Source organism: Mustela nivalis (genome assembly GCF_964662115.1).
Source record: "Mustela nivalis genome assembly, chromosome: 1".
NCBI classification, from domain to species: Eukaryota; Metazoa; Chordata; class Mammalia; order Carnivora; family Mustelidae; genus Mustela; species Mustela nivalis.
Window position 1 is genome coordinate 119,849,631 of NC_139020.1, and position 27,752 is coordinate 119,877,382.

A 27,752-nucleotide genomic window follows, 5' to 3' on the forward strand; every position below is an offset into this window, starting at 1 on the left:
TCAAACTTTCATAGGCATACAAATCACCCAGGGATCTTGTTAAAATACAGATTCTGATTCAACAGATTTGGGGTAAGGCTTAAGATCCTGCATTTCTTTTCTTTTTTTTTTTTTTTTTAAGATTTTATTTATTTGACAGAGAGAGATCACAAGTAGGCAGAGAGGCAGGCAGAGAGAGAGAGAGGAGGAAGCAGGCTCCCTGCTGAGTAGAGAGCCCGATGCAGGACTCGATTCCGGGACCCCGAGATCATGACCTGAGCCTAAGGAAGCGGCTTAACCCACTGAGCCACCCAGGTGCCCCAGATCCTGCATTTCTAACAAGCTCCCAGATGATACGGATATTGCTGGTCTGTAAATAAGACTTAGCAAGCCTCTAAATGGACCTCTCTTTTGTTTTTTTGTATGTGCTCCCCCACTGGGCATAGAGTCTGCAATTCAAAAGTGTCATGACCATCTAAAATATGTGCCCACTTCTAAATCATACTCCATGTACTAAGGACCATGTGATTTTCTAACACATGGACTTGAGCCTGCACAGCCCCTTCCCTGAATTCATTCCCCGTAGGGGAGAACATGCTGTCAATGTGTACCCCTCCCTGGCCCAAGGGGTATCAACAGAGCCTGGACCTAGACATGCAGACAGAGGTGCAGGATGGAGTATAAGGGTGGAGGGGGTGGGGCTAGCTCTCCTTCCACTGCCATGTTCTGTGGAATTTCAGAGAACTCAAGAATTCAGAATTTGAATCTCAACTTCCAGGAAGATATATCTGTCAAGGTGGGCAAGGAGACCATATTTTACTTAACAGTTTGATAGTTCAATTTACAATTTTTAAATACTTAGATATATGTTATGTGGGTCTCCATTGGTATTCTTGTCTTGGCCTTGAAAATGGTACCTGCTGAGTTCCCCCCTCTTCTTTGCTGTGTTCTGGACACCTTAGGTTTCCTCCAACTCTTTGAGTAAGTCATGAGCTGCCTGTTTCCAGATGTTTATACCTGCTCATCTCCACCATTATCTCCTACTTAACACCAACTCATAACCCAATGCCTGTCTTTTCTCAGTTTAAACAACAGGAACATGTAGAAGCTGATTTCTCTTAACAAACATCCTCATGGTATTCCATTAGCTCTTTCTTAGTACTATGTGCTTTTCTTTTTAAAAGCAATTACGATTTTATTTACCCATTTATTTTGCCATTCCTGCTTTATTGTCCCTTTATTTCACCTTTGGAAACAATTGGCTATGAGGAGGTGATGTGTCAGTGGGAAGAGAATTTTGCTTTTGCTTGGAAAGGGTTTACAAAAGAGGGAAGGAAAGGAGGAGGGAGAGATGGAGTAAGAGAGAGAGGCAGTTACTATGAAAGGTTGGATAACCTAGGGCAACAGTTTCCAGTGTGTTCTGAAGGCTTGTGGGCATCCCTGAAATCTTTTCAGGGGGTTCCCAAGATCAAACAATATAATAATATTAAGATTTTATTAAATATTAAATATTCAATTAATTAAATATTCTTTATTTTACTTATTTAATTAATTTATTAATTTATTAATAAATTAAATAAACAAATGTTAACTTTTCTTTTTAAATGCCATTTTATCACAAATGTACAGTGGGATACATTTAGAAGAACTTCACCTGGGTGAAGAAGCCACCTGGGTGGCTCAGTCAGTTAAACATCTGACTCTTGATTTCAGCTCAAGTCATGATCTCAGGCTTGTGAACTGGGGCTCACATGGTTGTGATCTCAGGGATGGGCATGGAGACCTGCTTAAGACTTTTTCCTCTCCTTCTGCCCCTCCCCCAAACATAAAACAACCTTATATTTGGGGTGTCTGGGTGGTTTAATCCATTAAGTGTCTGACTCTTGATCTGAATCAGGTCATGAGATGGAGCTCCACATGGGGTTCTGCACTGGGCATGAAGCCTGTTTAAGATTCTTTCCCTCTCCCCCTCTGATTTCCCCCAATCAGAGAAGGAGACGAATCATGAGAGACTGTGGACTCTGAGAAACAGAGGGTTTTGGAGGGGATGGGGTAGGGGCTTAGTTGAGCCTGGGGGTGGGTATTAAGGAGGGCATACATTGTATGGAGCACTGGGTGTGGTACATAAACAATGAATCTTGGAACACTAAAAAAATAATAAATGAAAGATCCTCTCCCTCTTGTTCTGCCCCCCCCCACCTACTCTCTCTCTCTCTCTCTCTCAAAAAAAAAAGATACATACATATAAAATAGAAGAACTTCATAACATATTTGTAGACCAATATTTTACAAATAACCAGTATGTGCTGTTACAAAAACATGCATGGGTAACAGATCCATTCAAATGACAGTGCAGACCAATGGATTTTAATATGATAGGTTATGCAAACTTCAATGATACAATTTCAAGTATCACATAGTAACTATTTTTTAAAAAAATTTACCACTTACCACTTGTTGAGATTGTCTGGTAGTTTCGAAGAATATCTGCAATAATTACCAAGATTTTTAGAATATTTCTTTCTTTTCTAACATAACTGCATAAAGCCAGATTTCAAAGTGATGTGCATAGAGTTAGTTTCAACAAAACAATATGTCATAAAAGGTAAATACAAAAGCATCAGAGAGTTGGTGGTTGTCAGAGGGGAAGTGGGTGGGGGGATGGGCAAAAAAGTGAAGGAAATTAAGAAGTATAAACTTCATGAACATGAAAAGTACAGCATAGGGAATATAGTCAATTACATTGTAATAACATTGTATGAAGACTACACTTATTGCAGTGAGCAATAAGCAATGCATAGAATTGTTGAATCACTATGTTGTACACCTAAAACTAATATAACATTGTATGTGAACTATATTTCAAAAAAGAGAAAAAAGCAGAAGAGAATTCTGTCTTCTATTAAGCCAAAGTTACTATAATGTAAAACAATAACATTCTTCTTACTTTTTTTTGTGGAAAATATAACTTGTAATTTGCTTATCATTTTATTCTGAAATTAATATTTTTTAATTTCTCAATTTAATTTCTAAAGTGGTAAATGTCTGTAGATAAAACCTACAGCAACGAAAGCTCTTTGGAGTCCTCAATAATTTTTGAGAATGTAAAGAGTTTGGCACTAAATGTTTGAAAAGCAATAATAGAGGATGGGCTGAAGACTGACATTTAATTGAAGGGAAATTAAACTTAGCTAAGCATCAGTTCTTTAATATAATCCTCAGAGTGAATGCAGTAATACAATTAGGCAGTAACATGCAATAATAACATTAGACTGTTATTCAATATAATGTCATAAAAATGGTAATAACATTTGGAGATGCTTTCTGTGTATCAGATGTTTAAGTGCTTCATATGTGTGATTCATTGAATTCTAAACAAAAACATGGGGGTAAAATACAATTGTTAACATCTTCTTATAAATGAAGAGAATTAGGGTCTTAAAGTTTTACCAGCTAAAGCAGCATAACTGGGAGTGAATCGGGTCTTCCCAACTCCCATATCCACCATTTAAACCCCTGCTCACTGTTCCTGGAAAGGCATTGAGAATCTATAGCTTAAACTAGTGTATTAAACAAAGAAGTGTATGTTTCAAAAGGACTCAGGTGTTTTCCCAGGTCAGGGCTATGGAGAGCACAAAAAAAGATGTGCTAGCCGGGCACTGCATATACTCAGCAAATATTTATTACCTGTCCCCTACAAGTGGTCATTGTCTAAGTCTGGTGATTCTGTAGTGAACAAAACACCAAAATTGCTGTCATGATGGAGCTTGTTGTGATGGATATTCTCATGAGGATTTGCAAATCCTGGCCAGCCTAGCTCAGGAAAGGATAGGAGCCCTGCGAAAGCAGATACCCTCGGTTACAGGAATCTTACTTTCACCCACTGACTTCATGAGGTCATCAGACCTCCTGATCTGACTTCTGCTCTCAATTTACAACCTTCTCTCTGTTGTCTCCCTCCAATGGGAATGGGGCTGAGGGATTTGCAACCTTTAATCTTTCTCCTTTGATCTTTTGAATCCTTCTGAACCAGTTAAACCCCACATTCTGGATCCTAGTGATTGTTCTTCCTTCCATTCCCCTGCTTACCTATCATGAATTCCTTTGGAGAGCCCATTTTCAAGCCGGCTTGATGCTCTCTCTGGAAATTGAATTTTTTTAGTGTGTCCTCATGATGAAATTAAATGTAATTTTTGATACAATCAGACCCTTGCACCACCCATATAACTCTAAGCTCCCACCTCTCATTCATTTATTTAGTCATTTATTCATTCAATAATAGTGTGCTTAGAGACTAATATAATTGTTGCTGGAAATAGTCATTCTTCTTTTTATACTTAAACTCTCTACTTTTGACTCCTGGGTTCTTTTAATACCACCATCTCTTTTCTTTTATACTTCCTTATTTCCTTGTTTAAAGGGACAGTTGTATCTCTTTAATACAGCAATCTGAATCTGAGAATTTTAATGTGGACTAAATCTGCTTACATTTGATAGGATCATGATGTGTAACATGTTTGGACTGGTTTCTGCTTCCTTATCTTTGTGGTTTTTTTGTTTTTGTTTTTTCGTTTTTCTTGCCTTCTGTTGACATGGTTACACTTTCTTCCCTCCCCCCTTCTTAAAATGGTATGTAATTACATGTAAGGTTTAAAGTAACCATTAATTCATTCACATACATACTTGATTTTAAAAATTCAAAATTAATCCGTTTCTCTGTATGCCTCCCAAATATGATGCTCTTTCGATTTTTGACAATGAATCCCATACCTTCAATCTTTCATGTTATTTTTTCTATTTTTGGTCAAATTTTTTTATCGCCCCTGAAAGTAGTCATCATTATTTTTTGTCATAAATACTTATTTAGATTTACCCACATGTTTATCATGTTCTTTGGTCACCATTGCTTCTTTCATTCTCCATTGTTCTCTTGGACACAGTTTTATTCTTCCTGAAGTACAGTCATTAGTAATTTTTTTAATGGTGGTCTATTAATTGTAAACATTTTCAAATGTTCTTGGACTGAAAATATCATCGTCAATCCTGCATGATAAGTTAGGTGAGTTTAAACTCATTTATTTGAGAAGTCCACTGGCAGTCAAATTTTTATTCCTTTATAGGTGATCTTTCTCTACTCTCTAGTTGCTTTAAAAAGATTTGTGCTTTGTCCATAGTCTATGTGTTTACCTCTCGGTGCCTAGGTAAGATTTGTTTTTATTTATATTGTCCATGTCTTGCTATAAGTTTTCAATCTAAACACATTGAATTTCTTCAAGTATGGAGAGTTCCGAGCCATTATCTCTTTGCCTAGTCCCTTTTTTTTCAATGATATCTTTGCATATTGTCTTTTTTCCTCTATCTCTACTAGGCTCTTTGGGAATTTTCATTAGATTTATATTGGACTTCATTCTGTTCTTTACAGTTTTTCAACTGTTGTTATCTTCCTTAACTTTCTGAACTGCAGCTTGTTTAGCTACAATGCTAAAATCTTTATATATATATACATATATATATATGTATATATATATATATTTTTTTTTTTATCACTCTGGCTGATGTTTTTATTGACCCTTAATTTGTTTTCTCTGTGGTGTTTAATCTACCCACCCCACCACCATCTTCCTTAAATGGAGTGAAGTCTTAATCATTCATCCGCTTATTCTTTTATTCACCCATCTATCATTAATTCCCTCCCCAATTTATTTATTTATTTTATTTTATTGAGTTATCATTGACCTATAATATTAGCTTCAGGTTTATGAAATAATGATTTGATATTTGTACATATTAACATAAATCTAGTTAATATCTATCACCATAAATAGTAACAATTTTGTTCTTGTGGTGACAACTTTAAGATTTACTCTCATATGGGGCACCTGGGTGGCTCAGAGGGTTAAGCCACTGCCTTCGGCTCAGGTCATGATCTCGGGGTCCCGGGATCGAGTCCCGCATCGGGCTCTCTGCTCAGCAAGGAGTCTGCTTCCTCCTCTCTCTCTCTGCCTGCCTCTATGCCTACTTGTGATCTCTCTCTGTCAAATAAATAAATAAAATCTTAAAAAACAAAAGTATTTACTCTCATAGCAACTTTTAAAATATGTAATATAGTATTATTGACCTGACCCTTCCCTCCCCTCCCATCAGCTAGCCCAGAGAGCATAGGTCTTAGCCTAACCATAGATCTAGAAATAAAAGACAAGATTCACCTTCTGCATCCTAATGAAGAAAGAAGATGGAAACTCACCATATGACAAAAGAAACACACCCTAAGTAAAGCACAAAAAAGAAACAATGGACAATAGGAAGGAAAAGATTTAGGAAAAGGGAAAACAATTGACAGATGTTCTAAAAAGAACACAGTACAGAGAAATCTCACAATTTATCCAAACACCATACTCAAAATTTCTCCTATTTTTCCACTTCTCTCCCAGTTCCAGTCTGCCTAGCTCTCTCTGGGCTTTATCTTGAGTGGACCCGGAGCTGGGACCATCCAAGCTCTGCCCTCAGACAGCTCCTTCTTCCTTTGCTCTGCCCCACTTTCTTGGCCAGGTAGGAAAAATACAGATATTTCCACTGCAGACAGAGGCCAATCTATGTAGAAGTAGGACTTTAGGGTTGTGCTATAGCACTGAGGGGAAAAGGATGTGCTGGGTGCTGAGGCCCTACAGAATCATGGCAAAATTTTTTCAGAAAGTTAGCAAGTTATTAAGAAGTTTCAGAAGTTAGCAAGAGGAAAATGGTTGGCAGGGGTGGAAGCACAAAGCATGTGTTGAGAGAATGTGAAATTGTCTGGTACCTGGGGTTACAACCTTATCCCCTGAGTAGGTCCTGTTTTGGAAAATCTGAATGGCTCATTCTTCCTCAGTCCCAAGAAGGCTTTATTCTTGCTCTTTCTCTTCTTGGGCTGGGCAGAGATCTAAGACTCTTCCCTGTCAAGTCTTACTTGACAGGCCCTTGTTCAAGCACAGAGAAATAATAGAAGGCAAAGATGTAAAAAAGAATTTTGGCATTTCCTCCAGGAATCAAAATTACCCAAAATTAATAAGTTGGGGAGGCTGCAGGTAAAGAAGGAAAAAGAGAGTGAAAATATAGAAAAGGGCCAGAATGTACTCATCTAGGCTCCATGGGGCAAGTTGCTTACCTCTCAGAGTGGTTCTTAGGTTAAAGTTGTATGCAACTGATGAATAACTGAATTCTACCTCTGAAACTGATAACATAGTATATGTAAATTAAATTGAATATAAATAACAAACCTTTTTAAAAAAGCAATTAATGTCACCAAACAATTAAACAGAATAATTAAAGTAGTGGCTACCCCAGAGAAGCACTCGATGCCCCACGAAGAGAGTAGGTCTGGAAGGAGACAGATAAAATAATAAATAATAGCTCTTATTAATTGATTGATTACCCCCTTCTCACTTGATGGAGGCTTCTTAAAGGTCTTCATAGTAATTCCCTTCCTCATGCCAGGGAGGAAGAAGAAGGAAAATCAGACTGAAGAGAGAGTAGGATCAAACATATCAAACTCCAGGAGATTCAAAGTTTAAGAATCCTTCTCAAATGCTACAATTGATGTCCTTTCTATGAGCAGTTAATATTTACCTCTCAAAGAATATAGCACATTCAATAAAGGCTTCCTGAGATGAAACCTCTATTTTCCAAAGCAAATAACAAAACTGAAAAATTTCAGAGAAGAGGGAGTGATGAATTAAGATGTGAAAGAGAGGAGACCATGTCTTTCTTTCATTACTATATTTCAGAATGTAGCAAAATGCTTGACATACTTGTCATTCGTCTATTCCACAAATATTTTGAGTGTCTACTATGTGTCACACATTGCACAAAATGCTGGAAATAAACAGAGAAGATGGCTAAGTTCCTGCCCTCATTAAGCTTACATTCTGGTAACGAGATCGTTCTATAAAAATGTAAACAAATAATACATTTTGTAAGCAGAAAGAGTTAGGGGGTCTTACGAAAAAGAAAGATAAGAGAAAGATTTGGGGATTGGAGAAGTCATTTTAGTCCCCCAGCTATTTCCATAATCTGTGCCCTAGGCACTCCTTGCCCAAGCACACTTCTTGCCAAACTTCCTAGGAGGTGTTAGAATTGCAAAGAAGTGCAAAAAACTCAGTAGTTAAGGATTTAAGGGAAAAAGAGGAATGCAAAAACTAACAAGTTTTTTTGAGTTGGTTAGGCTGAGAAATAGCCTAACCATATCAGAGATAGTAAATCAATGATAAAACTAATAGTGCTGTTTCAAAAATAAAGATAGAGCCCAAGTGTGTCCTTCCACTGATGAATGGATAAAGAAGAAGTGGTATGTATTTGCAATGGAATATTACTTAGTCTTAAAAAAAAATGAAATTTTACCATTTGCAATGACATGGATGGAGCTAGAGTGTATTATGCTAAGTAAAAAAGTCAGAAAAACAATACCATTTGATTTCACTCCTATGTTGAATTTAAGAAAGAAAACAAATATATGGGAGGGGAAAAAGAGAAAAAGGAGGAAAACAAGCTGTGAGAAACTCTGAACAATAGAGAATAAACTGAGAGTTGATGGAGGGAGGTCGGTGGGGGGGTGGGCTAATGAATGATGAGTATTAAGGAAAACACTTGTGATGAGCACTGGGTATTCTTTTTTTTTTTTTTTTAAGATTCTATTTATTTATTTGACAGAGAGAGATCACAGGTAGGTAGAGAGGCTGGCAGAGAGAGAGAGAGAGGGAAGCAGGCTCCCCGCCGAGCAGAGAACCCAATGTGGGACTTGATCCCAGGACCCTGAGATCACGACCTGAGCCGAAGGCAGTGGCTTAACCAACTGAGCCACCCAGGCGCCCTGAGCACTGGGTATTCTAAGTGATAAATCACTGAATTCTACTCTAGAAGCCAATATTGCACTGTATGTTAACCAAATGCAAAAAATACCTAAAGATCAATTTAACACACATTCTTGAGTTGTTTTTGTTTCTGCAGGATTTAAATCCCTTTGAACACTCAAACACAGGACTATGTGCAGACTGAGAATTGATGATGCTGACTCTTGCTGGCCCTTGTGACTTCAATCAACTAGGACCTTGACTCTTAAAGCTAAAACTTTAAATTTAAAATGCCCCCCAAAACAAATAATCTTGTCAAGAAATGGGCAGAAGACATGAACAGATATTTCTCCAAAGAAGACATACAGAAAAAGGCAACAGAAAAAAATGTCCCACATCACTTGCCATCAGGAAAATGTAAATAAAAACCACAATGAGATACCACCTCACACCAGTCAGAATAGCTAAAATTAACAAGTTAGGAGACAAAAAGTATTGGTGAGGAGGTGGATAAAGGGGAACCTCCATACACTGTTGGTGGAAATGCAAGCTGGTATACACTAGAAAGTGGTGCACAGTGCAAGATAGTATTGATCTGAAAAACAGTATGAAGTTTCTTCAAAAAGCTAAAAATAGGGCTACCCTACAACCCAGCAATCGTACTACTAGGTATTGATCCCAAAGATAGAAACATAGCGTTCAAATGGGTACATGTACCCCAATGTTTATAGTAACAATGAGCACAATAGCCAAATTACTGAGATGTCCATTGACAGATGAATAGATAAAAAAAAGATGTGGTATATATACAATGGAATATTACATCAGCCATCAAAAAAACTCTGAAATCTTACCATTTGCAATGACATGGATGGAACTAGAGGGTATTATGCTAAGCAAAATAATGGAATCAGAGAAATCAGAGAAAGACAAGTATCATATGATTTCATTCATATGTGGCATTTAAGAAACAAAACAGAGGATCATAGGGGAAGAGAGGGAAAATAAAGTAAGATGAAATCAGAGAGGGAAACAAACCATATGAGACACTTCACTATAGGAAACAGGGTTGCTAGAAGGGAGTTGGGTTGGGAGATGGGGTAACTGGGTGATGGGCATTATGGAGCCCACTTGATGTAATGAGCACTGGGTGTTATATGATGAATCACTGGACTCTACCCCTGAAATTAATAATATATGTTAATTGAATTTAAATTAAACAATAAATACGCTTATAAAGATGGGGAAAACAACAACAATAACAACAACAGCAACAAAACCTTCCCCAATTTTGTTGTTCAAGGAGACATACTGCTTTGGGCAATATCCCCAGTGTTCTTCCCTGTTGCAAGTAAAATACTTTCTTTTCCTGTGCTTTGTCTGTTTGGCAATACAGTTTCAGGTAACAATTTCAGAGAGTTATAGGCATTATGAAGAGAGTAAAGCAGAGGAAGGGAAAATAGATTGCTGAGCCAGTGGATGAAATTTAGAAATGGTGGTAAAGAAAGACCTCTTTGAGAAGGTAACTTAGAAAGCAAACAATTTGTTGAATAACTGCTGAGATTAATGTAATCTTTTTCCTTTCTCTCATTTATGAAAAAGATGGATGGGCTTCCATCAAGCAAAATTTAGGGGACAACAGAATACTTTAGGAAAACCTTAAATCAGTATTTAAAGATGATTGTGAATAACTGAATAACTCAAGATTTTCAAGTCTAAACAGTTTACTAAAAATTTTTCTTAAAGGACACAGGATATTTTATGGCAAGAGAAAATTCCAAGACCCTACTATATCATCCCAGCTGCTGGAAATATCCTTTTCCTAGAGAGAGAGGAAGGAGAGATTAAGATACAAGGAGAATAGTCTGGGAAAGTATAATATACTTCTAAATGGAGAGCTGAAAGAGAGAGACAAAGTTTAATTGAGCAGTATTTTAAATATAATATCTAATAATTTTCCAGAATGGATTCAGTACTTAGATTCTGGAAGCCTAAGAAACCCCAAGAGAAGATAGGGGAAAAAAATCCTCATGTAGATGCATTATGAACATCAAAGTGCTCTTTGGTTTTTACTTAGTCACATGCCATACTTAACTGCAAGGATGAAAAGAAATACAGTCTCAATGGTGTATTAAAATGGATACAGTTTTTTGGCTAGTTTTCCCATCAAGAGGAGGAGGCAGTAAGAGACAGATGAGATTTTTTGTTTGTACTTATGGGCTCCATTGTGTCTTGGCAGGTTCCAGTTTATCCTCAATTTTCCCTGTACCGCATCCAGACTTCTTTCCCAACTGCCAGTCTTGCTGATCTGCAGTGACTTCAAACCCACCATGAGAAGCAGAGGTAAGAACAGTCTTCAACATATCACACAATGAAGTCTAGTATCTGTAGTACATCTCTCATTCTGTATCGTTCATACCATTCTACCCTCTTAATCACACCATAATCGACACTGTGTTTTGGAAGACAGTGAGCCTAGGTAAAATTTCAGAGTACTTTTACTGTGCCAGAAGATGTGAATAGCTATTATAGGTTAACAGTTGGTTGCAATATCCAAGGAAGAAAAGTATAAGGAGTTTTCATGGTCCCCACTCATTGCACTTTACTCATTTATGCTATTTTTCTAGCTTTTATAGGTACAGAAATGTTTAAATGTAAGCAAGTTAATGTAAAATGTAACAGCTCAGGGGCACGTGGGTAGCTCAGTTGGTTAAGCATCTGATTCTTGGTATTTGACTCAGGTCGTGACCTCAGGGTCTTGAGATCGAGCCTAAGTTGGGCTTCCACTCTGTGCAGAATCTCTGCTTAAGTTTCTCTCTCCCTCTCGCTTTTCCCCTCTCCACCTCTTGCAAATAAATAAATAAATAAATAAATAAATAAATAAATAAATAAATAAAAATGTAACACCGTTGCAGACATGGTAAGATCAAAATGGCGTGGTCAGCTGAATTATGCTAAAGGGTTCCAGATTTTTTAAAAAAATTATTCTCAACCTTTCTCTTTTTCTTACAGCCTACATTGACTCCATAAGCAATCTGCCTTCAGTATAGATGCACTACATGGTTGCATAATTTTCATCTGTTACAAAATTTTCACTGTTACCAAAAATCACCATACTTCTCGAATGGAGGATGCCAATAGTTATACAATCCATTTCCTTCCTTCTGCTTTTGCTCCTTTACATTCCTTTCTTTTTTCCCCCACATTAAGACCCAGAGCCATCTTTTAAAAACATAAACTGCAATGTGTTTTTCTTCCACTCTACAGTGGTTTTCCAATGTCCAGAGAATAAAAATCAAGCCCCAGAGCTTGTAAAGCTGTGTGTGATCTGGCCCTTTTCTACTTCTCATGTTATCTTTCGCCAATTTCTCCCACCACTCTCCAACATGTTGACTTTGCTTAAGTTTTCTAGAATTCTTCAAGGTCCCTTTAAAACCAGAGCCTTTGCTCACACTGGAATGTTCTTTTCACTTCCAATACCTTCTAATGAATTTCTACTAACCTTTCAGGTTTCAGTTCAAATACCTCATCACAGAAGCCTTTCCTGATGGACTTCTTTGTTATAGGCACTCATATATATGACACTAAATTTTCCTTTCTTAGCACGTAATGGAATACAACTGCTTTGTTTGTGTGTGTCTGTGTGTATATACCTCTTTCCAAACACAAAACATTTGATTTTTCTAAATGACTTGTGTCTGTAGAGTGTGTCTATGTGTTTTTGTTTTCCTACAATATTTGTATCATAGTTCCTATTAAATTTTGTAGCCATTTTGTTCATTTTAATATCAAATATGAGAAATTTTGCTTTATTTTAAAGTTAATTGCTCATCAGTCTAACTCCAACTTTCCACTCTCTAACCCCAAGGCAAAAGAGTTACATGCCGTCTGTACATATCATCTCCATCTCTACCATCCAGAGCAAACAGAATTAAGCATGAGAATTACTCATGAGAATTACTCATCTTATTGAAAATAGCCACAACACATTATCTTTTTACCATGACATCATGTAGCTGATATCATGAATCTAAAAATTACACTTGTCCCAGAATAAAATGCAAAGGTAGAAGATGATATTTTCATTGTTGTCATGGAACATCGTCAGTCAGATAACAATGAATCATTATAGATCCCAATGAATCACCACACAGTCACTAGTAATGGGTTAGCATGGACCATCAACATAAATCACTATGGAATCACCATGAAATTACTTTGGATCACCATGAGTCACATTGAGGAGATGCAGGGATCACAATATGCACCACTGAGCAATAGCTTTTATATAAAAATGCCTGGGGGTGCCTGGGTGGTTCAGTGGGTTAAGCCTCTGCCTTCAGCTTAGGTCATGATCTCAGTATCCTGGGATCGAGCCCTACATTGGGCTCTCTGCTCAGCGGGGAGCCTGCTCCCCCCCCCCCCCCGCCTGCCTCTCTGCCTACTTGTGATCTCTCTCTCTCTCTGTATTAAATAAATAAATAAAATCTCTTAAAAACCAAACCAAACCAAAACAAACAAACAAAAAATGCCTGAAAAGGTCAGGAAATGAGGGGGATGAATGTCTCTCCCAACCTCAAATTTATTCTCCTCTTTCTTTTCTCTCAACATACAAACTAACATTGTCCATAAGGCAGGGATAATGTCTTGTTCATCTTCTTATGCCTAGCACTCATTACAGGCCTGCCAATATATATATATATTGGGGGGAAAATAATATAAATAGGAATGGAGATGTTCAGAAGTGTCAGTCTTGAAATCCTGGAACCATTGTGGGTTCTTGAACAAAGGAAAGATGAGATGGAAGAACCAGTGGGTCATTGATATGTCTCACTAAGATTTTTGGGAATGGACTGGATTGAAGTTTCTGAACATGAGGTGTGGTGAAGACTAGGTCACCGGTTGTGGTAAGGGAGTGATTTTATTTGCTGGATGGAGACAAGTGTGGAATGGTGAACAGGGATGGCTAAATAGGCAGTTTTTTAGATCCAGAATGGAAGACACCATAATACCCAAAGAGGTATAAAGGCTAAAATCTTTGTATATAATATTGAGTCAGTTTCACCCTTGTATGTCTCAACTAAAGATTTAAGCCCTTTATTACTGGCCCTAAAAATCTCTAACTTTGTCCTCTGCAATGCCCCTGTACACACCCAGGGGCTTAGCCACTCCCACTGCCTCTCCAAATGCTTTCTATATACAAAGAGAGGCAGAAGAATATAGTAGTTAAAATCTCTGGACTCCAGTAGATCCAATCACCTCCTTGTTGAGTGATTCTAAACAAGTCATGTCAACTAGTTAAGACTCAGATAAAACTGGGGTAATAACTGCCTCAGAGTAATCTACATTCACTCATTGAACAAATATTTATAGAGCATCTGCTACTTGCTAAACACTGTTCTAGGCAATGGGAGTACATCAATGAACAAAATACACAAGACTTCGTCCTTTTGGAACTTACATTGCAGTGGAGAGCCAGAGTGGAAGACAAATAAAGCAGGATTTATAGTAGTGAAGTATGAAGCACAGAATCTAGCCCACAAAAAGTCCCCAGGAGATATGTGTAAGTATTTTTATTCAAGGTTACTGTCCCACCTCCAAAAATCTTTCAGATAACACCAGCTTCCTTCTCTATTATTTAAATTTGGACATTGTTTAGAGAAAATCTCAGGATTCTAAGTATGTACAAGTTTACCACTTTATCCCAAATGGTCTCATGAAACTATGCCCAGTGTTATTTTTTTTTTCTTTTCAGCATAACAGTATTCATTGTTTTTGCACCACACCCAGTGCTCCATGCAATCCGTGCCCTCCATAATACCCACCACCTTGTTCCCCCAACCTCCCACCACCCCCTTCAAGACCCTCAGGTTGTTTTTCAGAGTCCATAGTCTCTCATGGTTCACGTCCCCTTCCAATTTCCCTCAACTCCCTTCTCCTCTCCATCTCCCCATGTCCTCCATGTTATTTGTTATGCTCCACAAATAAGTGAAACCATATGGTAATTGACTCTCTCTGCTTGACTTATTTCACTCAGCATAATCTCTTCCAGTCCCGTCCATGTTGCTACAAAAGTTGGGTATTCATCCTTTCTGATGGAGGCAAAATACTCCATAGTGTATATGGACCACATCTTCCTTATCCATTTGTCCATTGAAGGGCATCTTGGTTCTTTCCACAGTTTGGCGACCATGGCCATTGCTGCTATAAACATTGGGGTACAGATGGCCCTTCTTTTCACTACATCTGTATCTTTGGGGTAAATACCCAGTAGTGCAATTGCAGGGTCTTGAGGAATCTCCACAGTGTTCTCCAAAGTGGCTGCACCAACTTGCATTCCCACCAACAGTGTAAGAGGGTTCCCCTTTCTCCACATCCTCTTCAACACATGTTGTTTCCTGTCTTGCTAATTTTGGTCATTCTAACTGGTGTAAGGTGATATCTCAATGTGGTTTTAATTTGAATCTCCCTGATGGCTAATGATGATGAACATTTTTTCATGTGTCTGATAGCCATTTGTATGTCTTCATTTAGAAGTGTCTGTTCATATCTTCTGCCCATTTTTTTAATATGATTATCTGTTTTGTGTGTGTTGAGTTTGAGGAGCTCTTTATAGATCCTGGATATCAACCTTTGGTCTGTGCTGTCATTTGCAAATATCTTCTCCCATTCCATGGGTTGCCTCTTTGTTTTGTTGACTGTTTCCTTTGCTGTGCAGAAGCTTTTGATCTTGATGAAGTCCCAAAAGTTCATTTTTGCTTTTGTTTCCTTTGCCTTTGGAGACATATCTTGAAAGAAGTTGCTGTGGCTGATATCAAAGAGGTTACTGCCTATGTTCTCTTCTAGGATTCTGATGGATTCCTGTCTCACATTGAGGTCTTTTATCCATTTCAAGTTTATCCTTGTGTACAGTGTAAGAGAATGGTCGAGTTTCATTCTTCTACATGTAGCTGTCCAGTTTTCCCAGTGCCATTTATTGAAGAGACTGTCTTTTTTCCACTGTATATTTTTTCCTGTTTTGTTGAAGATTATTTGACCATAGAGTTGAGGGTCCATATCTGGGCTCTCCACTCTGTTCCACTGGTCTATGTGTCTGTTTTTATGCCAGTACCATGCTGTCTTGGTGATCACAGCTTTGTAGTAAAGCTTGAAATCAGGTAACGTGATGCCTCCAGTTTTATTTTTGTTTTTCAACATTTCCTTAGCAATTCAGGGTCTCTTCTGATTCCATACAAATTTTAGGATTATTTGCTCCGGCTTTTTAAAAAATGCCAGTGGAATGAACAGACATTTCTGCAAAGAAGACACCCAGATGGCCAACAGACACATGAAAAAATGCTCCACATCAATCGGCATCAGGGAAATACCAATCAAAACCACAATGAGATACCACCTCACACCAGTCAGAATGGCTAAAATTAACAAGTCAAGAAATGACAGATGCTGGTGAGGATGTGGAGAGAGGAGAATCTTCCTACACTGTTGGGAATGCAAGCTGGTGCAACCACTCTGGAAAACCGTGTGGAGGTTCTTCAAAAAACTGAAAATAGAGCTACCCTATCACCCAGCGATTGCACTACTGGGTATATATCCTAAAGACAAAAACATGGTGCTCCAAAGGGGCATGTGCACCTGAATGTTTATAGCAGCAATGTCCGCAATAGCCAAATTATGGAAAGAACCTAGATGTCCATCACTGATGAATGGATAAAGAAGATGTGGTATATATACACAATGGAAAACTATGCAGCCATCAAAAGAAATGAAATCTTGCCGTTTGCGATGACGTGGATGGAACTAGAGGGTATTATGTTTAGTGAAATAAGTCAATCAGAGAAAGACAACTATCATATGATCTCCCTGATATGAAGAAGTGGAGATGCAATGTGGGGGGGGGTGTTGGGGAGTAGGGAAAGAAAAAAATGAAAGAAGGTGGGATTGGGAGGCAGACAAACCATTAAAGACTCAATCTCAAAAAACAGACTGAGGGTTGCTGGGGGGAGGGGGGACGGGAGAGGGTGGGATATGGGCATTGGGGAGGGTATGTGCTATGATGAGTGCTGTGAAATATGTAAACCTGGTGATTCACAGGTCTGTACCCCTGGGGATAAAAATACATTATAGGTTTATTTAAAAAAAATAAATTTAGGGCGCCTGGGTGGCTCAGTGGGTTAAGCCGCTGCCTTCGGCTCAGGTCATGATCTCAGGGTCCTGGGATCGAGTCCCGCATCAGGGTCTCTGCTCAGCAGGGAGCCTGCTTCCTCCTCTCTCTCTCTCTGCTTGCCTCTCTGCCTACTTGTGCTCTCTCTCTGTCAAATAAATAAATAAAATCTTTAAAAAAATAAATTTAATAAAAAAATACTGGTGGAATTTTGATCAGAATGTATGCCCAGTGTTTGAATTCAAAGATGCGTACTTGAGCAAGTTCCAGAACTTCTCTGAAATGTAACTTCTTTTTAAATAGAAAAAATATTTATTACTAATAAACTCTGCAAGTATTCTCCTTTTTTTTTTTTTTTCCTTTTTGGAAATGAGCTTTATTTCCAGTGCTACTTAGTTCTGAAAAGTCTGCATATTTAGTTTCTCCTCCCACCAGGTTTACCTCCAAATCAGGAATTCAAAACCCACAACCAACAGATCAGACACCAACAGGATCTGGGTGTTGACAACCGGCATTTCATCCTGGAGAAAAAGGACCTGCCTTCCAAAGGAGAGTCTATGCAAAATGCTGTATTTCCTCAAATGAGGCTCACTGCTTTTCAACCTTGAAATCACTCACTTGAAAAGACCACCCCAAATTCCAAGCTTTCAGACCTGGACCTGATTATCATCATGTAAGTCACTCATTCTTAAAAACTACACATTCAATGGCCCCAAGGGTTACTTTAACAGAGGGCTGCAAGGCAGGGCAAAATTTCTCGTAACACCCACATCTGCCTCTGCCAACTGTTCTGTACCTCTCTTCCACGGTAATCAGTGAGGCTTTACCCTTAAAGTCCTGGGCATGACCTCAGAGGCACTGAGTGGCCGAGCAGAGCCCATCGAGACAGGAAAGAAATTTGGACACAAGCCCAGCAACAATGAACTTGCCTGTTATTCCTAAACACAGTCCAGTAAAGAGGCTGCATCAATCTTAAAAGCCAACCCTTCTGTTTCAGATCCCTGGATAAAAAATTATTTTGAAAAATCTGTATAATTTGAACCAAAAAAGAAGGGTTATTAAAAAATAAACCAAGAAACACCCAGGATTGAGTTTCTAGTAAAAAAGTTGGCTAGATGAGAAATTCAGTCTAAAAAAGCAATCTACACAACGTTCTTTTATCTGTGGGGAATGCAATGTTATTACATCCCCTTCCATAAACCCTCCTGAAACTCCTTAAGTAGACAGCATTTCAACGCAGAAACCAAAGTGAAAATATCTTTGAAAAGAAAACAAGGACGTGGCTGGGAAGCCGAAGAGCACGATCATGCAGAACATCATGAAGACATTCCACAGGGCGATGAAGATCCGGAAGTATCTGAGGCTCAGCAGGAACTCCCGGATGTTGTCACCTGTGCTGGGCTCCCTCGACACCTCCCCAAAGCCCTGCGTGTCCTTCTTTTTCAGCTTAAAGTTGAGCACTGCCCCTGCATTCATCAGCAGCGTCCCAAACAGCAGGATGTCCCCGATCATCGTTACGGCCAAAGCGTCCGTCAGAACCGGAAGCGGAAGTTCAGTATTCTCCCTTTTAATTAATTAAATTGTTCCCTTTTTTTTCTATTCTCTTTTTTTTACTTGAAAATCTTGTTTACTTTATCATTCTTTTCAAAGAACTATTTTGTTTTTTAAAAAAATATTTTATTTATTTATTTGACAGATGGAGATCACAAGTGGGGGAAGCAGGCTCCCCACTGAGCAGAGAGCCCAATGCCTGCCGGATCCCAGGACCCTGGGATCATGACCTGAGCCAAGGCAGAGGCTTTTACCCACTGAGCCACCCAGGTGCCCCTCAAAGAACTATTTTGTGATAGGTTGATCTCTGTTGTTTGTTTCTTCCTTTCTTTCTCCTCCTCCTCTTCTTCTTTCTTTTCTTTCTTCTTTCTTCTTTATCATTTTCTCCTTACCTCTACCATGAGTTCTTTTCATTTCTTTGAGCTTATTTTGCTGTTCTTTCTCCAAATCTTAGGTTGGTCATCTAAATTTAGAACCTTCCTTCTTTTCTATGATAAACATTTAAGGCTAAATCTTTAGCTTGGGTATCACTTTAGCCTCATTCCACACATTCTGCTTTCAGCATAGATCAATGTTCTAAATACAAGTGTCTTGTATTTTCCACTGTGGCTTTTTCTTTAAGCAATGACTTAAAAAAGTGTGGTTTACTTTCCAAATATATTAGGGGTTTTTTGGGAGGAGAAAGAAAAGATTTTTCCCCTTTACTTCTTATTTTATAGCATTACAGTCAGGGAGCAAGGTCAGTGTGATAAGTTTTCCTTGGTATTTGTTGAGCTTACTTTTTCCTTTAGTTTATAGACAATTATGATAAATTTACATGTTACATGCATGTTTGAAATCAAAGTGTACTTCTAGTTACTTACCCAAAGGATACAAAAATACTGATTTGGAGAAACACATGCAACCCAATGTTTATAGCAGCATTATCAACAATAACCAAATTATGCAAGAGACCAAATGCCTATCAACCAATGAATGTATAAAGAAGTTGTGATACGGGGCACCTGGGTGGCTCAGTAGGTTGAAGCCTCTGTCTTCGGCTCAGGTCATGATCTCAGAGTCCTGGGATGGAGTCCCGCATCGGGCTCTCTGCTCAGCAGAGAGCCTGTTTCCCTCTCTCTCTCTGCCTGCCTCTCCATCTACTTGTGATTTCTCTCTGTCAAATAAATAAATAAAATCTTTTTAAAAAAATTAAAAAAAAAAGAAGTTGTGATACACACACACACACACACACACACACGAATATTACTCAGCCATAAAAAATAACAAAATCTTGCCATTTGCAATGACATGGATGGAACTAGAGTGTATTGTGCTAAGTGAAATAAGTCAGAGAAAGACAAGTACCATATGATTTCACTCGTATGTAGATTTTAAGAAACAAAACAGATGAACATAGGAGAAAAAACAGAGAGAGAGGCAAGTCATAAAACAGACTTTTAACTATAGAGAACAAACTGAGGGTTGATGGAGGGAGGTGGGTGTGGAATGGGTTAAATGGATGATGGGCATTAAGGAAGGCACTAATGATGAGCACTGGTGTTATATGTAAGTGGCGAGTCACTAAATTCTGTTCCTCAAACAAATATTACACTATGTGTTAACTAGAATGTAAATGAAAACTTAAAACAAACAAGTGTTTTCTTATTATTTGCATTCCAAATTACATATCATATATAATATGATATATATTATATATTTATAATAAAATATAAATATTATAATACATACATAAAATATACATATTATTATTATAAATAGAATATATGTATACATTTATATCTTGTTCATTATATTACTTAGAACTTTTATAGCCTGATTGTTTTGCTTGTTTAATCTATCAGTTTTTTAGAGAGTTGTAATAAAGTTTCTCAGTATATTGGTGGATATTTTTGTTTCTCCTTTTGATTCTATCAATTTATGTTTTACATATTTTGATTCTTTGTTTAGAGGATCATACTTTGTAGAAATTGGTTAAAATAATTTGTTCTCTGACTCCCTTTCTTTTTCTCCAAGTCTCTCAGTCCACCTGTGGACTTTTATTCTACAAGAGGAACTTTCACTATTTCTCTGCACATCCCCCTCAACCCTCTTCCCACTTTCTATTTCATACTTGGTCTGTGAGAGTGTCTCATCTAAGATTTGAGCATTGTTCCACAGGAGAGCAAGAAAAGGATATAGAGTCTGATGGCAAGAGGAACCAAGGTGTGGCAGAGAAAGGTAAGGGAAAGACATGGAGAGTGTAGTTGAAAGGAGTGAGATGTGCCCTGAACTGAACCAGGTCAAGAGGGGTGACCTGGTTACCCCTCCTAGTAAGATGGAGGGTCCATGGGCCAAAGGAGGGCAGACAATTCCTGGCTGGCTTATAAGTAGTATTTACAAAGGGAAAATGATGTATAATTTCAAAAATTATTTATTTATTTATTTTTAATTCCAGTATAATTAACATACAGTGCTATATTAGTTTCAGGTATACAGTGTAGTGACTCAACAATTCTCTGCATTACTCAGTGCTTCTCATGATAAGTGTACTCTTAATCCCCTTCACCTAGTTTACCCATCCTTGCCCCCACCCACCTATTCTCTGGAAATGCAGATAAAAAATTGCTACTGTCTATGGCTTCTCATTAGATTTCTCATTAGATTTCACTGTGCCAGTGTCTGTAAGTGTGTGTCCTTGCAGAGCCTCCACTGATATGTGAGGCAGGTGTACTACTGCCACTTTTCTGATGATGTCATCAAGGCTCAGAGCTGAAGTGAGTTGAAATTAGCTCTGCCTACCTTGACATCACAGTAACAAAATTTTAAAATGGAGAGAGTAAAAGATAAGAATCAGAGATGATTAAACCAGTTAAAGTTTGTGGGGAGGTGAGAGGAAGGATGGGAGATAGCAAATATTCCAACAGTGTTAACCATAAAAGGAAAGATGGACAAATCAGAAAATGTAAATATCCTGAGTGTGGTCTCAGCTGCAGACTAGCTGCATTCTAATGGTGGGAGCCTTAGAGCACAATTGTGCAACATTGGCACAACTCTGGCCCTGGCAGGAAGCACTGTGGGGGTGTACAGGACAGAGTTGGACAGCTCCTGTTTGCCCCGGGGCAATTCCTGGAGAAAGAGGCAGCTATGAGTTATCCAGGTCACTGGGGATTGAGTAAATTGCCGAATTAAAGGGATCTGGGTAAGACAATGACAATACACACTATACATGTCCAATTGTAAAAAGATCATTAAGAGTGTAGTCAGGCTTCTACTTCCAGGAAGATGAAGTAGGTGTATTTTTCCCTAGTCTCTCTGCTAACTAAAACCTAAGCTCTGAATATTACATATAAACAATCATAAGAAGATTCTTTAAGGTGGAGATCAGACAGACCAGCTAAGGACCTGGGTCCCCCCAGAATTCACTATTATGAATTCTAGTTTTGTTTTGCTCTGCTTTATATATCCAAAATTGGACACAAGAAAAGCCAACAACTCCAAAATCCAATGGGCACAGACCCAAAAAATGCCCTCCCCCAAAGCCTGCTCTCTATTGAAGGATGAGGAAAGGGGCAGTCAAGCGAGACAGTTAGACAATATGCTCTCTACAAAGAAACTATAACCCCACCTTTACCCTGGCCATCAAAGGCTGAATGAAGAGCCTAGATTTCCACTTTTGCCACATTGTAAAAAATGTATACCCTCCCCAGCTTCTTTGCATCTGGGAGGCATCACAGAAGGTTGGAGTGACAGGGACTTCCATCCCTGTAGGGTGTAATAAGCACCTCTCCTTCCACACAGTGTCAGTTGAGACCAAGTGGGGAGCCTGGAGTTCTAATCTTACCCAGTGTTAATGAGGTGTTCCTCCCCATCCTTGCTGGGTGGTATCAGATGAGGCTTAGCAGAGAGTGAAGACTTTCATCATGACTTCTCAATAATAGCAATCCTTTTTCAAGCCCTCTCAGCAGATGTCAATGGAGGCCACATATGGAGCACTCCTCATTCGGGATGGAATTAACAGAGGCCTACTGGAGAACCTAATCGTCTACTCCCACCCAGTTGTAATAAGTCCCTTCCCTTCCTTTTCCATGCCCCTTCCCCCAGTGTCCTATGAGGCTGAGTGGAAAGCCTGGACTTCCACTTCCACCCCAGTGTCAGAGGAGGCCTTCTAAAATACAAGATTTAAATAAACTCCTGAGTCTTATAACACAACAAACAAAATGTCCAAGTTTTAAGTGAAAATAATGTCTTACCAAGAACCAGGGAGATCTCATACTAAGTGAGACAATCAACAAATGCCCAACACTGAGATGACACATGTCAAATTATGTGACAGGAATTTTGAGGCAGCTGACATACAAATCCTTCAACAAGCAGTTACATATACTCTTGAAACAAATGAAAAAAAAAAACAGTTTCAGAAAAGAAATAGGAAGATTAAAAAAATATATAAATAAATATAAAGAACTAAACGAAATATTAGTTGAATGAAATATATATAAATATAAAGAAGAACTAAATGAAAAATTTAGACCCCCCCCACCAAAAATACAACCAAAAGAAATAAAACTCGATGGATAGGCCCAAGAGAAAAATGGAGAAGACAGAAGGAAGAATCAGTGAAATTAAACACTATGCAATCTCAACAACAAAGAAAAAATAGCCTGGGAAGAAATGAACAGAACCTTAGGGACCTGTCAGACAGTAAAGATCTAACATTTCTATCATTCAAGTCCCAGAAGAAGAGAGTTGGCAGGAAGGCTGAAAAGTATTAAAAAAAATAATGACTGAAAATTTCCAGCATTTGGCAAAAATCTACAAAAAACCATAAACCTATAAGTTGAAAAAGCTGACCAAAACTCAGATGGATTAAACCCAAAGAAATTCATGCAAAGCATATCATAGTCAGTCTTCTGAAAACCAAAGACAGATTTGATCCTGAAATTAGCCAAAGAGAAATGACTCATTATTGAAGGGGAATTAAAGGCATTTATAGATGTAGGAAGACAAAGAGAATTTGTTACCAGCAGACCTACCCTAAAAGAAGGGCTAAAGGAAGTTCTTGAAACCAAAGGAAGTGAAAAAAAGGACTTTTGGAAGACCAAGAAGTCAGAAGGAATAGAGATAAACTTATAGGTAAGCATAATACATTTCTTTCTCCTGTTGAGTTTTGTTTGATGTTTGAAGCAAAAATTATAATACTTTTTAGTGTGGTTCTCAGTTAATATAGAGAAAATATTTATTATATTATAAATGGAGAAGGGTAAAGGAACATAAAAGAGATAAAGCTTCTACAATTCACTCAAAATGTCAATATCAGTTGACTTTGATAAGATATATGTATAACATACAATATAATAATATATTAAGAAATTATATAAAGTATGTAATTAATTATAATTATTATATGTTATAAAGATTATATCTATATATAATACATGAATGTATAATATTACAATTTAATACAATAAAGTAATTTCAAATGTAATTATATAAGTAGTTTGAAAATAAAAGGATGAAAGATAAAATATAAACATTACTAAAAGAAATTTGGAGTGCCTATCTTAATATTAGACAAATTATGGAACAAAGCAAATCACCAAGGACAGAGAAGGACATTACATAAAGATAAAAAGGTTAATCTCCTAAGAACTAGTCATCTTAAATGTGTGTATACCAGACAACAAATATATGAAGCAAAAACTGATAGAACTGAGAAGAAAAATAGACAAAACCACAATTTTATTTGGAGACTTGAACACTTCTCTATCAGCAATTGATAGAACTAGATAAGATGATTAACTCTCTCAAAAACCTGCCATAAAGATTTAGGAAAGGAATGCTTGAGAAGCCTTCAATTGTCACCTGCAGGATATGCAGAATCAATAGTAGTTGAAATGATCTCTGACTCTACGGAACTTACATCTAGTGTGGACGACAGGTAATTACAGAGTCATGCTCAAGCGTGCTCAATTAAGTGGAGTAATAAGAAAATTCAGGATCCTGGAGGCGCCTGGGTGGCTCAGTTGGTTAAGCATCTGCCTTCGGCTCAGGTCATGATTCCAGGGTCCTGGGAGAGCCTGCTGCTCCCCTTGCTTGTGCTGTCTCTCCATCTCTCTGTCAAAATCTCAGGAAAAACAAAATTCATGGTCTTATTAGAGTCAGAAAAGGCTTCTTTTTGAGGAAATGTCATTTAAGCCGCCTGAAGAGTACGTAGAAACTCTTCAAGTGAAGAAATGATAAAAGTGCTTTAAGGAGAGGGAATAGCATTCAACTATCCAAGATTCGAGAAAACTTGCTCATCAAAAATAATAGTAAATCTGAATATTACAACTTGTTTTTGTCTCAAACCGCTAGACTTCCCATTGATTCTAGGGTTTTCTATGTTAAATATACGTCAGAGGAAGATTAATCATATCTATCAATTATTGGATGCTTTTTAAATACCAAGTGTGATACTAAGCACTACATATATAATTCTTGCCACAAGCTGTGATAGAGGCATCTTTATGAATTCAACTTTAGAAAAGGAAAACTGAGGTTGTAAAAAGTTAGTTTTGTCTATGTTCAAAGTGCTAGAAAATGGTGGCTCTGAAGTTCAAACCCGTCTGCCTCTAGATTAGCTGCCTGGCCTGCTGTGTTGGGCTGAGCCATGTAATTTTCATATTGAATAGGGGACATGTTACCTTCTCTTATGGACTGAATGTGTTCCATACAAACCCATATGTTGAAATCCTAAACTTCAATGTGACTGTATTTGGAGGTGGGGGCTTTTAAAAAAATTTTTTGGAGGAAATTAGATCATAGACAGCTCATGAATGGGGTTAATGCCCTTATGAAAGCAGCCCCAGAGTGCTTAAGCTCTCTCTTTCTCGTTCGGCTATGTGAGGATACAACCAGAAATTAGCACTCTGCAGCCCAGAAGAGGTCTATAATCAGAAGCCAAACATGCTGGCATTCTGGCCCTGGACTTTCAGTATCCAGAACTGTGAGAAAACCTCTCTGTTATCTTTGTATTTCGTTATAGCAGCCTGAACTGACTAAAACACCTACACTTCAACAATGTGTCTCTTGTTTTCGAAAATGGTTCAAACCAAGTCATATCCTCCAGAGATTTTTCATCATGTTTGGAGTCTGGGAGATGATGAGATACTCATGACATTGTTGAACCAATGTCATGCTTTGCCTTTGCCGGTGAGGTGATACAAGGGAGGAATATCTATGTGTCCTTGTCCTTTAGGATTGCCATTGACATAACCAAGGCTGTGCACACCATCAAAATGTGCAGTGTAGATGTGATCTGTGTAAATTGGTCTTACCTTAGAAAAGAATGAGATGGAATCCTGAAATTAGAAATTCATGCTGAAAAGATTGTATAATATATAATAAAAATTACACTTAAGGACACCTATGAGTCACTTTAATGGCCATTTTATTAACCTGAGAACTACAGGTAAGTGTAATATCCCCTTTATCATAAAAGAAGTCTTTCCATGGAGGATTATGAGTTTATTAAAAATAAAATTTTACATTATGTATTATGCATAGGAGCTATTTTCATAGTGATTAAATGTAAGCAGAAAGGGAAGACTAGAAAAGCAAATGAAATGAAAACGAGGAGAGAGAATTAGGGAAAGAGGCAATGGGGAAATGCAAAAAGAAGACAGGAACACAAATTCAACCTCACTAGGCTGCATCCTCTACCCTACACCAAAGCAGAAAAGATGCCCTTGATTTTCTCCAAAAATCATACCCTTACGATTCCCAGTTTTACTGCTTATCTCCCTTCCTCACAGTGTCTGATTGGTATTTACTACACAAGCAATCAACGGTATTGCCATGTGAGAAGTGGGAGAACAGTCTATATATAAATTTGGAAGTTATAGGTTTTGTATTTACATATTCTAGTAATTTAGTCTCTTTCAGGAATTCACAGTTTAATCACCTTTAAGATGGCTTTCTGATGTTTTAACCTGGACCTTACAGGTTATTTCAATTTTGCTTCTATCTTGGTCTGTAAGCAAGCTATTTCTACTAGTTCTTTAGGTCACTGTGGAGAAATAGGTCTTTTTCAGAGTTTCTTGTCGATTTAAGCCTCGTATTAAGACTTTCTCATGGAAGCCGTCTGAATTAAAGTCTGCAGCTCCCCATATTACACCCAGACCAATTACATCAGAATCTCTAAGAGTAGGACAGTAGGTTTAAAGCTCCCCAGGGAATTCTCAGGTGCAGCCACTGCACTTGTTCAATTTAGAACCACCGAACTTCAAGTGGAATATCCTCTTAATTACCATGTCCTTTTTTTCTAAGCACATTAACTCCAATTAGCACCACTTGCATCCCATTTCTGATCTTGTATTATTTTCTGGTTCTTTCCTTTTTTACAAATTGCTTCCATTCATGTGAGAAGCTCAGAATTTCTTCAGTGTGGTAGATTCTAGACTTTGTTTTAGTCAATTCACAAAGGTAGTTTGAATAAATTTTATTTTTCTATACAACCTCTGCATTTTCAATAGAAAAATCACTATTATTTCTGCAAACTTAATAAAATAATCAGATGACATATTTGAATGTATATCTACTGTTATTTGAGTTTCCTTTCCTTGTTTTTAGCAATATTAGGCTGAACCAGAAACCACTTCTAGGGCAACACACATTTCTAAACATTTGGGATGTTATGTAACAAATACTTTTTAAAACATTCGTGACTAAACTGGTAAAAATTTAAAAAAATAAACTGGTAAAAGTCAAAGAAGTTCTTGTAGGACAGAAATGTCAATCAAACAATCAAACATTCTAAAAGAGTAGGTGAAGCATTAAAACCAAAGTTTACCATAGTGATGTCTGCTGATCCCAGGTGGTGTAGTGTGGATTTTAATGGATTATGTATTCTGGGCGATAGGAGTCTGGGACTCCCAACAGGTGAGAGGTAAGATCTAAAAAATACAAAGCTAAAACCCAAGAAGGGCAGAACTCTAAGTAAAGCAGAGAAATAACTGATCTGCAGATTGAGATGGTAAGGCCGGAAGCTCGTCCAAATCTGTCTAGTGTCATTTTACTACATCTCTATTTTTAAAAAACTTTGACCCAGAGATTTAGTTTAAATTGGCCCAGAATTGGTATGTCTCTCAGGTAACTGGAGGAAATACATCCACGTATTTTTCTTCTGGAAGATTTTATTTATTTGTTTTATTTATTTTTTAAGTAAACCCTTATTTTTAAGTAAACACAATGGAGCTCAAACTCATGACTGGGAGATC

General features: G+C 37.8%; 1 long non-coding RNA gene and 1 pseudogene across 3 annotated transcripts in view; one reads left to right on the forward strand and one right to left on the reverse strand.

Annotated features, from left to right (window-relative positions):
• The window catches only part of LOC309869538, a 45,961-nt gene extending 27,200 nt beyond the window's left edge, over positions 1 to 18,761 (forward strand). Inside the window, exons 1-3 of one of the 2 annotated variants that reach the window (XR_014314246.1) lie at positions 9,106 to 9,218; positions 11,041 to 11,144; positions 18,659 to 18,761. This is a non-coding gene — a long non-coding RNA (uncharacterized lncRNA). Of the gene's footprint in view, positions 1 to 9,105; positions 9,219 to 11,040; positions 11,145 to 18,658 lie in introns of those variants that run through there. The other variant, XR_014314245.1, reaches the window with a different exon arrangement.
• On the reverse strand, positions 17,521 to 18,508 carry LOC309847619 (small integral membrane protein 7 pseudogene; annotated as a pseudogene). Its single transcript has one exon. The product of its transcript is annotated as a small integral membrane protein 7 pseudogene (transcript).
• Positions 18,762 to 27,752: the final 8,991 nt, after the last annotated feature.